Here is a 15,588-nt window from a genome sequence, read left to right as displayed (position 1 = left end):
ATAATAAATGGGGCCACCTACAGTATAATGTCACCACTAACCTTCAGTATAATAAATGGTGCCACACACAGTATAATGTCACCACTAACCTCCAGTATAATAAATGGTGCCAAACGCAGTATAATGTCACCACTAACCTCCAGTATAATAAATGGCTCCACACACAGTATAATGTCACCACTAACCTCCAGTATAATAAATGGTGCCACACGCAGTATAATGTCACCACTAACCTCCAGTATAATAAATGGTGCCACACGCAGTATAACGTCACCACTAACCTCCAGTATAATAAATGGTGCCACACACAGTATAATGTCGCCACTAACCTCCAGTATAATAAATGGTGCCACACACAGTATAATGTCACCACTAACCTCCAGTATAATAAATGGTGCCACACACAGTATAATGTCACTACTAACCTCCAGTATAATAAATGGTGCCACACACAGTATAATGTCACCACTAACCTCCAGTATAATAAATGGTGCCACACACAGTATAATGTCACCACTAACCTCCAGTATAATAAATGGTGCCACACACGCAGTATAATGTCACCACTAACCTCCAGTATAATAAATGGTGCCACACACAGTATAATGTCACCACTAACCTCCAGTATAATAAATGGTGCCACACGCAGTATAATGTCACCACTAACCCCCAGTATAATAAATGGTGCCACACACAGTATAATGTCACCACTAACCTCCAGCATAATAAATGGTGCCACACACAGTATAATGTCACCACTAACCTCCAGTATAATAAATGGCGCCACACACAGTATAATGTCACCAGTAACCTCCAGTATAATAAATGGTGCCAGACACAGTATAATGTCACCACTAACCTCCAGTATAATAAATGGTGCCACACACAGTATAATGTCACCACTAACCTCCAGTATAATAAATGGCACCACACTGTATAATGTCACCACTAACCTCCAGTATAATAAATGGCGCCACACGCAGTATAAGGTCACCACTAACCTCCAGTATAATAAATGGCGCCACACGCAGTATAAGGTCACCACTAACCTCCAGTATAATAATGCTATGTGAAGGCATACAGAAGGCATCTGTTCAGGCTAAATTGCTGTCTCCATCCAGAAGTCTTCCATCATGTCGCTTTGATTTTGTTTACTTTATGTAAATTTTTTTTGCTAAAAAATGTGTAGATTTTTTCAAAAGCCGGTGTGGTGAATCTTATGTTGTTCATATCCCTTCTTTAAAAAGAAAAAAAAAAATCATGATTGTATGTGTTTTTCTTGTTTTCAGCCCTCGAAAACGTAAAAGAATTTTTAGCACTATTCTCCAACAGGTTTAACAAAAAAAGTGTCAACATTCTGGTTAAGGACGTACAGAGGCCTATACTGGGTATCCCATTTAATCTACACATGAGCACCTTGCTGGAGAACAAGACTATGTAATTTGTTAAAAGAACGAGTGAAGTCCGGCAAAGTTGCATAGGAACGTGGGTCCCAACTAAATTACTATTGCGGGCCTATGCGACTGTATCTATGGCAACAATATACCAGCCATTTGCCTTTGAACCTTCAGCACTGATGTTTTAGCTTACACAAACTTTTTTCATACACAATGATAGATGAAAAATCTTTGAAAAGGCTTGGCAATTACATTGCCTTTAGCAAATGTGGGAAAATTACTGCAGACACATGGTTTAGGCAGTGACGAAGCAGGCAATCACAGGCAAAATATCCTGAACTTGCTATTTTAGGTTCAAAAGATTTTTATGCACATTTGTCAACATTACAAATATTTTGTGTGAGCTCGCATAAATTGCAGAAGAGAAAAAAAAATTCCTGGCGCTAAGAGCTCAGTGAGAGTCTATCACGGTATTACCAAATCCAACATCAAGTAACATCAAAAGAAAAGAAAAATGATCACGCATTACACAACTAAAAAGCAAAAAGAAGCAACTTGTAAAACAGTTGCCAAAACAGACACTAAACATCAGACATCTAGACAAGGGTACGATAGGTGAGGTGATAAATGGAGGGGAGGGAGGACTGGTCAGTTTCAAGCTTTCCCTCTTAAGAAGATCCAACATACAGTTGACAATGCTGGCTTTGTAATAGAGGGATATGTCGGGTAAGCCCAGTCCCCCCTCCCCTTTGGCTCTTGTGAGAAGGGAAAAATGCATTTGAGGTTTCCTCCCTCTCCATACAAATGTTGTGACTAAGGAGCACAGTCTCTTTAAGTAGGAGCTCAGGGGTAGAGGAATCTGGGTAAAGAATCTATCATGAAGGCATTGATCTTCTCGCCCCAGGAGAGGAGTAGGGATTTCCATTTGTTGAGCTTTCTCTCTAAATTAGTGGCGAATGGTATAAAGTTTAATTTAAAACACCTGGGAGACATCCGCTGGCAGTTGTATGCCCAAGTATTTTATTGACAAGTGTCTTCAGTGGTAGGGGAACTGGGGCTCTAGGTGGAATGCCTTGGCTTGTGGCAACGAGACATTTAGTATTTCTGATTTTTGGGCATTTAACTTATAGTTACTTATTCTACTGAAACATTTAAATTCTTGATGCAGCGTGGGTTATATAGATAAAGAAGCATATTGTCTGCAAAGAGCCATTTTATGTTTCATGTCCCCAATGCGATATCCCGATATGGAACTATTTTGGTGAATCACATTTTCCAGAGCCTCTATAGTGAGGACATATAGGAACAGGGATGGAGGACATCCCTGTCTGGTCCCGTTCTGAATTTGGAAGGCGTCCGACAGGGCCCTGTTGACTGTAATTCTGGCAGAGGGGGCCACGATAGAGGGACATGATCCGCTCATGCATTCGTGGGCCGACGCCAATCTTGATCAGAGTGGCATACAAAGTTCCAACTAACTCTGTCAAATGCCTTCTCTGCATCAACCGCCAAGAGACACAGGGGGCTGTTGGAATGTTTAGCTCTGGCTATTAGGGACAAATATTTGATCATGTTATCTCTAGCTTCTCTACCTGGGACAAAGCCCACTTGCTCCCTGTGAATCAAGCGTGGGATAGTGGCTTGTAGGTGTGACGCAATCAGCTTTGCAAATAACTTGAGGTCTATGTTGAGAAGGGAAATTGGTCTATAGTTGCCGCACACCGAGGCGTCTTTGCCCAGTTTGGGGATGACTGAGATATGAGCCATTAGAGCCTATGCTGGAAATGGGCACCCATGCCCCACTTCGTTAAAGACCCTCAGCACCAGAGGGGAGATCTCTTCTCTAAACAATTTATAAAATCTTGCTGTGAAGCAATCGGGGCCTGGGCTCTTGCCCACTTTTACATTTTTTTTATGAATTCTGTGAGTTTGGAAGAGGAAAAATCCTTCAAGTACCCAGACTCTTCATTCATCATAGTGTCAGGACCATTAAGGTCGAGGAATGCCTCAGCCTCCGCAATCACCTTCTGGTTACTGGACTGATGGTCTCCCTTGATGTTATATAGCTTAGTGTAGTAGCTCTTAAATTCCTCTAAGATGTCTGAAGAAGTGTGGACCAGGCCTCCCTGACCTGACTGGATTTTGGAAATGTGTGTTAAGGGAGCTCTGGTATGAAGGGCCCTTGCTAACCATCTTCTGCACTTGTCCCCATACTGAAAGGAACCAAGGCGTAGCCTGTCCCTCAAAGCCAAGGACCATTGGTCAAGAATGCTCAAAATTTGTTGTCTTAGCGTGGAAATTTCTACATTCGGAACTTCCTGTTGGGGCCGTTTATAAGCTGCCTCCTTGGACTGTAAACTTTGTATTAGCGGAGTTATCTTTTTTAAGTCTTGATCCATGTGCGATCAGAACTACCCTAATGACGCATTTCAGTACTTCCCACTGTATGGGAGCTCCTGTGCTGCTGCTCTGGTGAGTTTCCATGAACTCTGCTATTGCTTTTTTTAATGTCTGAAAAAAGAAAGAAGAAAATAGGACAGCGCCTTGGGATAAATTCCATGCTGACCATTTCGGTGTAGAAAGTTCGTAAAGCCAAATCCACACTGAGTGAAATCCAAACAAATGGAGAGCTGCAGCCAAAGATACGAATAAAACCCCCCCATCAACAAGTGATGGGGTAAAGAGTCACAAAACAATCACAATCAAGCTGCACTGCGGACACACAGAGTGGGTTGTATATACTCACTTAAGAGAGGGAGTAAGTACCCAGCCAGGGCAATCAATCTCCCCCCTCAAGAATCCAAGTTGGCTCTGAACAATTGCTTAATCCAGGATTCACATCCACCAGAATCGAAATTACTTCCTCACGATCCAGTATCAGGAAAAGTTTTTATTTTACAAACACAAATTGGTCCCTTCTCAAGGGGACCTGGCATATACACAACACGTTTCGGCTGTAAAGAGCCTTTTTCAAGTATAGGATACCACTCATGAAAGGCTAGCTTAAATACTAAACCTACTAAACATACCATTTCAATCACCTCCACAGAGCCATTGAATGGACGTGTATAGGGCGGGGTGTGCGTCCTTACGTGGCCACCTGGCTAATGCATCATAATGTAGCTGCCGGAGGATCTATATTGTTGCCGCAAAGTGAGCGGGACAAATGGTCACATGACCGGCACTGTCTCGTGATACCGCGAATAGGAATAGCGGTGGGGAGGCGGGTCAATGGTCATCTGACATCCCGGCTAATGGGGGGGGGCATGGTATACATACTCTCTTATATCTTCTCTAACACTTCATTGAGGCCCGATTGAGATAGTGTATCTAACTTGTAAATCCAATACATTTCGCGGGTTTTTAAGGTGGAAAAAGGCTTGGACCATATTTTCTCAACTGGTGTTACTCTCAGATCATTAATATTACAGTTGTGTTTATCTAAAAAGTGTTTAGATACACTGTGCTTGATAAAACCTTTTGATATGTTAAAACGGTGGTTATTAATTCTAATCCTGAGGGCGTTCTTGGTCCACCCAATGTAGCGTAAACCACATGTGCACTCCAGTAAGTATATTACATAGGATGAACTACAATTGAGAAAATTATTAATTTTTATATGTTCCTGATTAACTTGGATAGATTTACGACCATTCTGAATGAGTTTACAGCATTTACACAGGCTTCGGCCACATTTATAGGCCCCCGCTCTTTTGTCCAAGAAATCTTTTGTATTGCCCATTTGATTCATATTTCCACCACTCCATTTAGGGCAAGATGGTGCCAAAATATATTTTTTAGGGACCGGTTCTTCCGAAAAATAACTAGTGGTGTTTCTTGGAGTGATTTCCCTAGGTAGGGGTTACTTTTAAGGATGCCCCAATGTTTTTTAAGGATTGTTTTAATGTTGGAGTGTTGCGTATTGAATTTGGTGATTCGTGAAATCTTATTTTCATGAGTATTCTGGTTATTTCTCTTTATCATTGCCCCTAGTGGTTATTGGTAACTCCGTATCCAGAGCTCTCTTATAGGCAGATTCTATTAAGGATGGAGGATAACCTTTTGTGGTAAATCTTTGTTTCAAGATATGGGCCTGTTCTTCATATGCCATTACTGTTGAGCAATTCCTATGGATCCTAAGGAATTTCCCATAGGGGATATTTGTTCTCCAATTTTTTGCATGGCAGCTATGGAAACTGTGGTAACTATTAGAGTCTGTATCTTTAAAGTGAGTCTTTGTTGTGATTTTCTCTCCCACCTTAGAGTGGAGTTCAAGATCCAGAAATATAATCTTTTCCCTACTTACTGTTCCAGTGAACTCTAAATTCCAAGTTTTCTGATTCAAATGTGAGATAAAGGAATCTAGATCTTCCATTTCACCTCTCCAGACAATTAAGATGTCATCTATAAAACGCTTATAGAATATAATATTTTCATTGTCATTACAAAACTTCTTCTCAAACCCCCCATAAAGATATTGGCATAACTTGGCACAAATTTTGTGCCCATCGCGGTACCCTGGACTTGCAAAAAGAATTATTATTATATCTAAAATAATTATTTTCTAAAATAAATTTGATAGTTTTTGTTATTATTTATTTAATTTTTTTAATTTTTAATATCTAGTATGCATAGGGCATTCTTAAGCAGATTGTCGTTGAGCCTCCAGGAAAAGCCTCAAGTTGACTGCCCCAGTTCAAAAATTCATCACAGACCAGTGCATGGTCGGACCAGATAAAATTGCCCTGGAAGCATCTCGGGGAGCAGTCCAAAAAACTCTGCAAGACTAGAAGTAAGTCTATCCTACTGTATGAGTTGTGGGCCAAGGAGTGGAATGTGTAATTCCTGACCCCCGGGAGAAGGATCCTCCACAGGTCAACCAGATGCATTGCATCCAGCATATGTTTGAATGTGCCAAGTGCTGCTCGAAATATGGAGGTCCTACCTGACGACGTGTCTATCTCCAGGTCCAGGACCAGGTTGAAATCATCCCCTAGTATGATCCTGGAGCCTCCTGCGAATTCCGCCAGCGTTTGTAGAATACTTGATGCACACGTGATCTGATCCTCGTTAGGGAAATAGACATTAGCTAAAGTTACAATAGACCCAGCTGCATTAATTTTCAGGAAAACATAACGCCCACCTGGATCCATTTTAGAATCCAGAACCTGATGTCTAAACTCTTTGTGTAGAGCTATTGACACACTTTTTAGAGGGGTGGGCACCATGCAACGAGGTGGGATAATATCTGGAAAGACAGGAGGAGACACTGTCAGTTCAAAAGTGTGTTTTCTGGAACCTGGCCAACATCACTCACTTCTTGTGGAAGTTTTGGTTCCTTTTCTGTGGAACATTTAGGCCTGTAACGTTGAAAGTACTACATGTTAGGTCACCCATAATGTCTGAGGAAAAAAAAGAACTGGCCCACAGGGGGAGGTTGGGGGAGAGGAGCAGGGGAGGGAGGTGCGGGGGGGGGGGGGGTTGAAGAAAAACAGTAGGAAGGCAAGACACAGACATTTAACATATAAGACAAAAGGTTGTTATTGTAGGACAGACAGCAACGGCCAACAGAGCCCTTGCTTCCCGGCAGAGCTGTGGAAGCCAACAAACTTTTGAACAAAAGCCGCCCTCAGCACCCGCGCTATAGATTAAACTTCTTGAATAAACATTATCAACCCCCAACAGGTCCCGGACCCCTCTAGGACAAGCTCAGGTACTTTTGACAAGGTACAAGAGTGCAAGCCACTATATTCCCTTCATGTGAGGTCAGCGGTTGGAGACGCGCATGTCTCCCCGGTGTCTTCAGGCGCTAGTGGTCTGTTCATAATGGGCGCTAGATCTGCTTGTGAATCCCCTCCAGGTGAGGGTTGGTGTGACTCTAGTGGGCTGTAAGTCTCCATGAGAGATCTCCCCCTTGTATCCTCCTGCTGGTGAGAGGTTCTGGGGGTGGGGGGGGGGGGTGGGGGGGTGTCAGGGTGAGCAATTGTCTTCACTCCATCTTTCCTGGTAGGGGCTGGACGTTGTGGAGAGGCCCCTTTTGCTGTCCTCCTGGGGGGTAGCAGTGGACACGCTTCTCATCACCCCCAGTCCTCCCTCTTTTCAGGGGCTGGGCGGTGTGGGGAAACCCCCCTCCCCTGCTCCGTCCTGCTAAACTGGAAGTGTGCCGGGGTGCTGTGATGGGCTGTTTCCCCTCTGCAGGGCTTCCCTTCTCTTCCCTCTCTGCTCCAGGCACGCGGCCGGCCGAACCCCGAAGGTACTCCACCTGACACCGCGCTCGCTACCTGGAAGCAGTCATTGCTCTCCGTGGGATCTTCTCCACTGACTGATGGGTTTCCTGATCTCTCTGCAGTCTGCAGCAGGCCGGTCACTTGTGTCAGGAGCGATGCAGGGACACATCCTAGCAGCTCATCCACAAGCCGAACTTGCTATTTTATTAAAGACTTGACTATTTTGAATAATGCTCAACAAAAAAACAAAAAAAAGTACAAAGATTTTTTGCCCTTTGAATGCAAATTTTTGGGAAACCTTTAAATGTAATTATTTTTAAAAAATTCCTGAATTATATCCAGGACTAGAGATGAGCGAACGTACTCGGTAAAGCACTACTCGTTCGAGTAATGTGCTTTATCCGAGTATCTCTCTGCTCGTCCTGAAAGATTCGGGGAGCGCCGCGGAGCGGGGAGCTGCAGGGGAGAGCGGGGAGGAACGGAGGGGAGATCTCTCTCTCCTTCTCTCCCGCCCGCTCTCCCCTGCTCCCCGCCGCAACTCACCTGTCAGCAGCGGCGCCCCCCCGAATCTTTCAGGACGAGCAGAGAGATACTCAGATAAAGCACATTACTCGGACGAGTAGTGCTTTACCGAGTACGTTCGCTCATCTCTATCCAGGACCCTTTCCTGATCAAGCTAAAGCTGGAAAATTCTCCACGTGGAAATGGTATGCCAAAAGCACACTCCATAAAACGCTGTGCCCTTGTGAGCCTGTAATCAAATCCTCGCATTCTAATATTAAAGCCGTGGCAGGTAAAAAGGCGTTGAATGAGCCCGAATTCCTCATCTACTTCCAGGCTGCTTGATCCCGGAAGGTTGTGAGGACGTGGGGGCAATAGCTGGTAAAACTCTAGCCTCTGTCCCATCCGGCAAGCCATGAGGATACATGCATCAGTAATGCTGCCATAGTCCCTGATATCAACTATTTATTTTTGTTAGTCATTTAGCTATTCGCGACCCTAAAGGCGAGCTTTCTCTATGTTTTTCGGTTTTGAACTGCCTCCTTCAGTTGTGTGATACCCATGCCAGTATCAGCTTTGACAGTATCAAGCCATCGTGTCCTTTGAGGGCCAGGTCTTCTTTTGCCACTGATCTGTCCAAGCATTATAGATCCTTCTAGTGACTGCTTGCATTACAAAGCCAAAATACATGAGTCTGAGTCTGGTCATCTTGCCCTCCAGTGATATATTGGGGTATTATACAATTCAGGACTTCTCTGTTTGTTACTCTCACCATCCAGGGCATGCGCCGAAGCCTTCACCAGCACCACAGCTCAAACGCATCGATCCTCCTTTTATTAGCTGTTTTTGCAGTCCAGCGTTCACATCCATACATGGCTATGCAGAAAATGGTTGTTCACTTTATCTTGCATTTAGTTGCTATATGGATATCCCTACTTTTTGAAAATTTGTCCATATAAAGCACTGAGTTTCGTCCCAACGTTTTGGCTATAGACTGATCATCTGGCCCTTCATTAATATATCAGGTCTAATATGATTCAGGACTTCTCTGTTTGTTACTCCCGCTGTCCAGGACATACGCAGCAGAAGCTTTCACCAGCACCACAGCTCAAATGCATCAATCCTTCTTCTATCAGCTTTTTTTCGCAGTACAGCTTTCACATCCACACATGGCTAGGGGAAAAAGGTGGTTTGCACCATTCTTCATTTAGTTGCTATACCGATATCCCAACTTTTTTAGATTTTCGCCCCAATGCTATCCTACGTTTTATTTCTGGCATAGATTGTCCAGCCTGCTCAATTTTGAAGCCAAGGAAGATGAAGTGTCGCATGCATTCTATGATCTCATTGTCAATTTTGATGTTCAGTTTTAATTTTCCATATCACCTATTTCAGCCCTTCTGTTTCCGCAAGCAGAGTTGTGTCACCTACATAACAGAGAGACAGTTGATGTTTCTTCCACCTATTTTCAATTTGTCTAGGCCCATTTTACGCATGATCACTTCCGCATATAGGTTAAACAAGAAGGGTGAGAGGATGCACCCCTGTCGGACGCCTATACTGATCCCAAACCAATCGGTGTCCCCATAATGTGTTCTCACAGCGGCTTCTTGATTGGTATAAAGTGATTTATTAGCTTAACAAGATATGCCGATACGCCAAGTTCATGTAGAGCCTGCCATAGTGGACACAGTCAAATGCTTTGATGCAGTTGATGAAGCACATGTAGATATTCTTTTGGTATTCTCGAGCTTCTTCCATGGTCCATCACAGGTTTGCGATATGGTCGCGGGTGCCGCATCCTCTCTGGAATCCTGTCTGCACATCAGGGAGTGCCGCATCAACTACTGATCTCAGGCTTTCCTGTAAAATTTTGAGAAGGCTCTTGCTTGCATGCAGAATGTGGACTATTGTTCGGTAGTTAGAACAATTCTGTGAGTTGCCTTTCTTTCATAGAGGGATGAAGACAGATCTTTTCTATTTCTGTGGCCATTGTGTGGATGCCCATATTGCCTGGCACAGCGCTGTGATGGTTTTCACTGTTACTGGCAGCAATAGCTCTGCCGGTATGTTATCTATGCCTTGCGCTTTATATTTAGCTAGTTGTTTCATTGCCGTAACCACTTCTGGATCCATAATGGAGGGCTCCAAGTCCAGGGGCTCCACATCATGCAATGGTCCAGGCATGTGGTTGCAGGTATATAGTTCCTCGGAGTATTTCCTCCACCTATGCTTGATACTCTGTTGATGCTTTTGTTCCTTCCCATTTTTGCCTTTGATTGTGTTGTTGCGTGTCATGAAATGTTTTCAGGCCAGCTTGACCTGTGAGAATAGGCCTCGCATATGGCCTTTCATGGCTTCTGCTTTGACTTGTTTCAACGCTCATTCCAGTCCGTTTCCTAGTTACCGAACTTCGTTTTTGCTGCTGGCTGCCCTTGCTGTTCTTCTTTTATCAGCTATTCTGAGGGTTTTCTCAGAACCCAGCCATGTATCCTATATATGCCACTCCCAAGCCTGGATAAATAGGAAGGGTTAGGGAAAGACCTGATGACCTACCCTGTAAAAACTGTGCCTTGGAAACCCTACGTAAGAGCTCTCCAATGATTCAGATATGGTATCCAATGGCAGGCCCCCCGGGCCAAAGGATTCTCTAAATGCTACTGGGGAAGAGCAAGGTGTGAGTACAAGTAGTCGAGGTTCCCTCAGTAGCCTTTATTACAAACAAGCAGACCTCAAAAGCTGTGGAAAGTTTTAGAACAATCAGCGACCATATCACTGCTATCCAGATATGTGGTAAGCCAGTGAACATCTCAGTCTTACAGGTCTATGCCCCAGCGACGGATGCTGATGAGGAAACCATTGAAGATTTTCATGCCGACATCCAGAAAACTCTAAACGAAGTGCCAAAGAAGGACATTATTTACATTATGGGTGACTTCAATTCCAAAGTCAGCAGCCACACAGAAGCAACCGACACAGGAAGATTTGGGCTTGGGGAAATAAAATGAAGCCGGGGATCGCTTGGTACAGTTCTGCCAAGAAAACCGGCTCAGGGTAGCAAACACATGCTTTATGCAACCCAAACGCAGAATGTACACGTGGACATCTCCCAACGGCCTCCATAGAAAGCAGATTGATACATCCTAGGTAATAATCGTTGGCAAAGTTCAATTGTTGAATATAAAAACCTGGCGCCAACAGCAGCTCTGATCATGAACCCACAATCCAGATAATGGGAACTTGACAAGCAGTAAGAATGCTTCAATCTATATTAGATCTAATATGCCACAAAAACAAACAGGTTTACAAAGAATGCGTTTCGGATTTACAAGCGAACCCTTCTTCACCTCAGTGTTAAAATCATGTGTACCCTGCCAAAAAAGATATCTACCATCACCAAGTAAAAAACAACCTGTGTGTTAACCCTTGGAACGCTGAATAGAACAATGAACTGGAATGTGCTCTGCTCCCTTCTTGGGTCCTCTTGCAACATGCTACGCCGCTCGCCAGACGTCCTGGAAATAAGGCAGCTCAAGACAGAATTTAGCTGGGAAGTCATGTCAGAAGATACAAAACATGAGCCAACAAAGCAAAAATACTCAAGCATCTCTGTTCTCTTCCAAAAGAGTGAGCTGTATGTCAGCGATGTGAGAGCGGGCCGGACCGACACATCAGCAAATCTGCATCTTTTGCACAGTAAAAAGAACAAAATTGTGCATGAAAGAAGCACGCTGCAGGCTGGGAGGTGTTTTTAAAAGAAAAACGTGTCGGAAGCGCAAAAAAAAAAAAAAAAAAAACTCTATTACTATATCGCTGTGAGTATCTCGGCCCAGTATCAAGCTTGCCTCTGTGAAGGTAGATTCTAACTCTTCAAATTAGGGGGCTAAATCTATACAAAAAAAAAGAAAGAAAAAAAAAAAAAATCAGCACCAAATGGTTTGAATTTTGTTGCAGAATTTGTGCTGCAGACTTAGGCCTTGTTAACACGAGCATTGTATGAAGTGTGTGTGTGTGCGCATGTATATATATACACACACACACACAAATCCACGAGTCCACGCACATGCAAAAACACGCGTGAACGAAGCTGTGTGCTTATTGCTGTCAATGGGGCCACTGCTGCTGCTGGCAGCCCCATTGAAAGCAATAGTATGCCAGCACCCCCCTGCAGTAATTTTCAGGGAAAGACTAAAAATAATCCCCTTCCTGAAAAGCATTCCTATCTGTAGAGATTATATACATACATACATACATACATACATACATACTTACACACACACACAGCTGCTTGAGCGCTGCCTGTGATTGGTCACAGTACTCGGCAATCACAGGCAGCGCTCGGCCATTTATTGAGTTCTTGACATTTTATTGAACTTCTTTGACGCTATTTTTTTCATCCCTCAAGGGGAAGTTAAGATGTATTTGGTCACTAGGATAGTACACTGCATTACTTATGTAATGCATTCTACTAAACCTATGACAGCAGCCCATCAGACTCTGCAGGAGGCGTAGTCTCATAGGATGAGTTATGTGGCTGACAGGGAGGCCTTTTCAGGCTTCTGGCTGGCATGGTAACCTGCCATTCCCTGCTGGGTGCCAAGGGGCAACAGAAGATTATATATATATATATTACATACACACACTGTCATCTGCTTACATGCTGCAGTTGCTATTGATTGTGGTATGTAAGAGATTAAACAGGCAAGATCTGAGGTTTCTTCATTCCTGGCAGTTCGAGCAGGAGCCTGGCTTTCAGTAGGCAGCCAAGCCACCATCCTTAATAAATGTATGTGCAGGGTTAAAGCCCATCAGTGAGGTCAATGAAAAGGCATATTGGCCGTCTCTAGAGGAATAGGTTGTGTAATATACTGTGTATATATATATATATATATATATATATATATATATATATTATATATATATATATATATTGGAGAGCCTAATTCTGAATCTTGTTATGGGTCCTGTAGCAATGCAGGGGAACACACTTCAGGCCACAACCGGAATACTGTCCGTGTCTCTTTTATTCACTGGCTGATCGGAACATAAATCCACTGGTAATCTCCAGATGACAGAAAAACAGGAACAAAGGAGTGCATTTCTTACTGAAAATTCCTTTCTTCCGAGTCATCATGATGGCATACCTGGAGGTTGCACCTTGACCTTGTAGGGACTGGAAGCAAGAGACTTGAAAAGGCTCCTCCTGCCTCCCATTCTCCAGTTCTTCTAAATTATGTCACGGTTCATCAGGGAAATATTTTATTTGCTCCAAGACAAAACAACATCGTTAGTCCCATTAGAAACATAAATAGGAGGGTGGCTCACCCAAACTTTAACAAAGATATTATGCAAAAACTGTTGCATGTAAATTATATATAGGAGTCTCTGGACTTGCGTATCCATACCACATGATTATAGATATATATATGTGTGCTCTCTTTTTTTTTGGGGGGGGGGGGGGGGGAGGAGAGAATTACGTGCCTTCATGAGGACTCGGAAAAAAGGAATTTTCGGTAAGAAATTCACTCCTTTTCCCCGGCGTCATCATGACGGCATACCTGGAGTTATACCAGATTACTTCCTAGGGGGGGGGGGGGGGGGGAAACTATCGCCTGCAGGACCTTCCTCCCGAACGACAGGCTCAAAGAGAGGTCCGTATTTAGCCTATAGTGTTTGGTGAATGTATGCAGGTTGGACCATATGGCCGCCCTGCGTATTTGATCCGGCGTAGCCATGGCCCTCTCCGCCCAGGAGCAGGATACTGCTCTGGTCAAATGGGCCTTGAGTCCTTCTGGGATTGGTCTGTCGCTGGAGGCGTAGGCCTGATGGATTGTTGTTTTTATCCAGCGGCTAATGGACCTCCTAAAAGCCGCTCTTCCTCGGCCCGGCCCCTGAAATTGAATAAAAAGGTGGTCAGCCTTCCTAAAGGAGGATGGCTGCTTCAAATAACATAGGATGGCCCTTTTAACGTCCAGGCTGTGGTATTCTCTTTCCCTATCGCTCTTGGGGTAATGACAGAAAGATGGAAGGATAATTTCCTGCTGCCTATTGAATCTCGAAGCTACTTTAGGTAGGAAGAAGGGGTCCGTTTTTAATATGATCCTATCATCCAGGACTAGCAGATATGGTGTTTTGCCGTCGTGATTGCGACTAGAAACATGGTTTTAAGGGTTAGCCATTTGATTGATATCTGGTCGAAGGTGGGGGGGGGGGGGTCTACAGAGGCTTTGGAGGACTAGATTTAAGTCCCAGGGGGGCACCGTACTGCGGGATACTGGCCTCATCCTCTCCACTGCCTTCATGAATCTGCGGATCAGCCTGCGTTCTGCCAGTAGTTGGTCCAGGGCGGCCGAGACTTGTACTTTAAGGGTCCCTGGCCTTAGGTTTTTATCTAGCCCCTCCTGGAGGAAGTCCAAGACCTCTGCCACTGAGGTGTCCAGATTGGAGACTTCCAACCCCCTCCAGGAGGAGAACTTTTTCCATATCCTATTGTAGATGGTTAATGTGACAGGCTTGCGGGACTGGCGTAGGGTTGCGATTACTCTGGCGGACAGACCTTGTCTCAGCAGTGTCTGTTCCTCAATATCCACGCTGTGTGGTTCAGCCTCTGTACATTGGGGCACAACACTGGGCCCTGCGCTAAGAGATCCTCTCTGGCTGGAAGACGGATCGGATCTGCGATGGCTAGTCTCAGAAGGAGGGGGAACCATGCCCATTTCTCCCAGTATGGGGCAATTAGTATGATGGTCATATAGCTTCGCTGGACCTTCTGCAAGACCCTTGGGATCAGCGGGATGGGTGGAAAGGCATAGGCCAGACTGATGTCCCAGCTCTGGGAGAAGGTGTCTATCCCCTCGGCCCTGTCCCTCGGATCGAGGAAAAAGTAGACGGGGCATTTTGTATTTTGACCGTTCACAAAAAGGTCCACCTGTGGCCTGCCCCAGGTGCCTATAATGTGTTGGAATTCTTCCTGATTCAGGGACCATTCCCCGGGGTCTAGGCGTCTTCGACTGAGAAAGTCGGCTGTTAAGTTCTGGGACCCCTTGAGGGGGACTGCCATCAGGGACTGCACCATAGCCTCGGCCCACCGGAAAATCCGGGCTGTCAACTTCAGTAGGTGGAAATTCCTGGTGCCTCCTTGGTGGCGAACAAGGGAAATGGCAGTCATATTATCAGAGAAGATCTTAACGTGCTTATTCCTTAGGGTGTCCTGAGCTCTGCGTAGTGCCTCCCAGATGGCCCTGAGTTCCCTGAAATTTGAGGTCTGATTCTTAGACCCTGGGCCCCATTCTCCCTGCAGCAGGTGGTGTCCTACTTGTGCTCCCCCAGCCGAGCTGGCTCGCGTCGGTGACTACGCAAATGAAGGGTTCCGCCACCCATGGGGATTCTGTGTTTAAGTTGTGTGCTGACCGCCACCAGCGCAGGGACCGTGTGACCGATGGTGATATGAGCATCCTGGTGTC

This window comes from Eleutherodactylus coqui, chromosome 1 (genome assembly GCF_035609145.1).
Source record: "Eleutherodactylus coqui strain aEleCoq1 chromosome 1, aEleCoq1.hap1, whole genome shotgun sequence".
In the NCBI taxonomy this organism is placed as follows: Eukaryota; Metazoa; Chordata; class Amphibia; order Anura; family Eleutherodactylidae; genus Eleutherodactylus; species Eleutherodactylus coqui.
Note: the sequence above shows the minus strand (reverse complement) of the source record.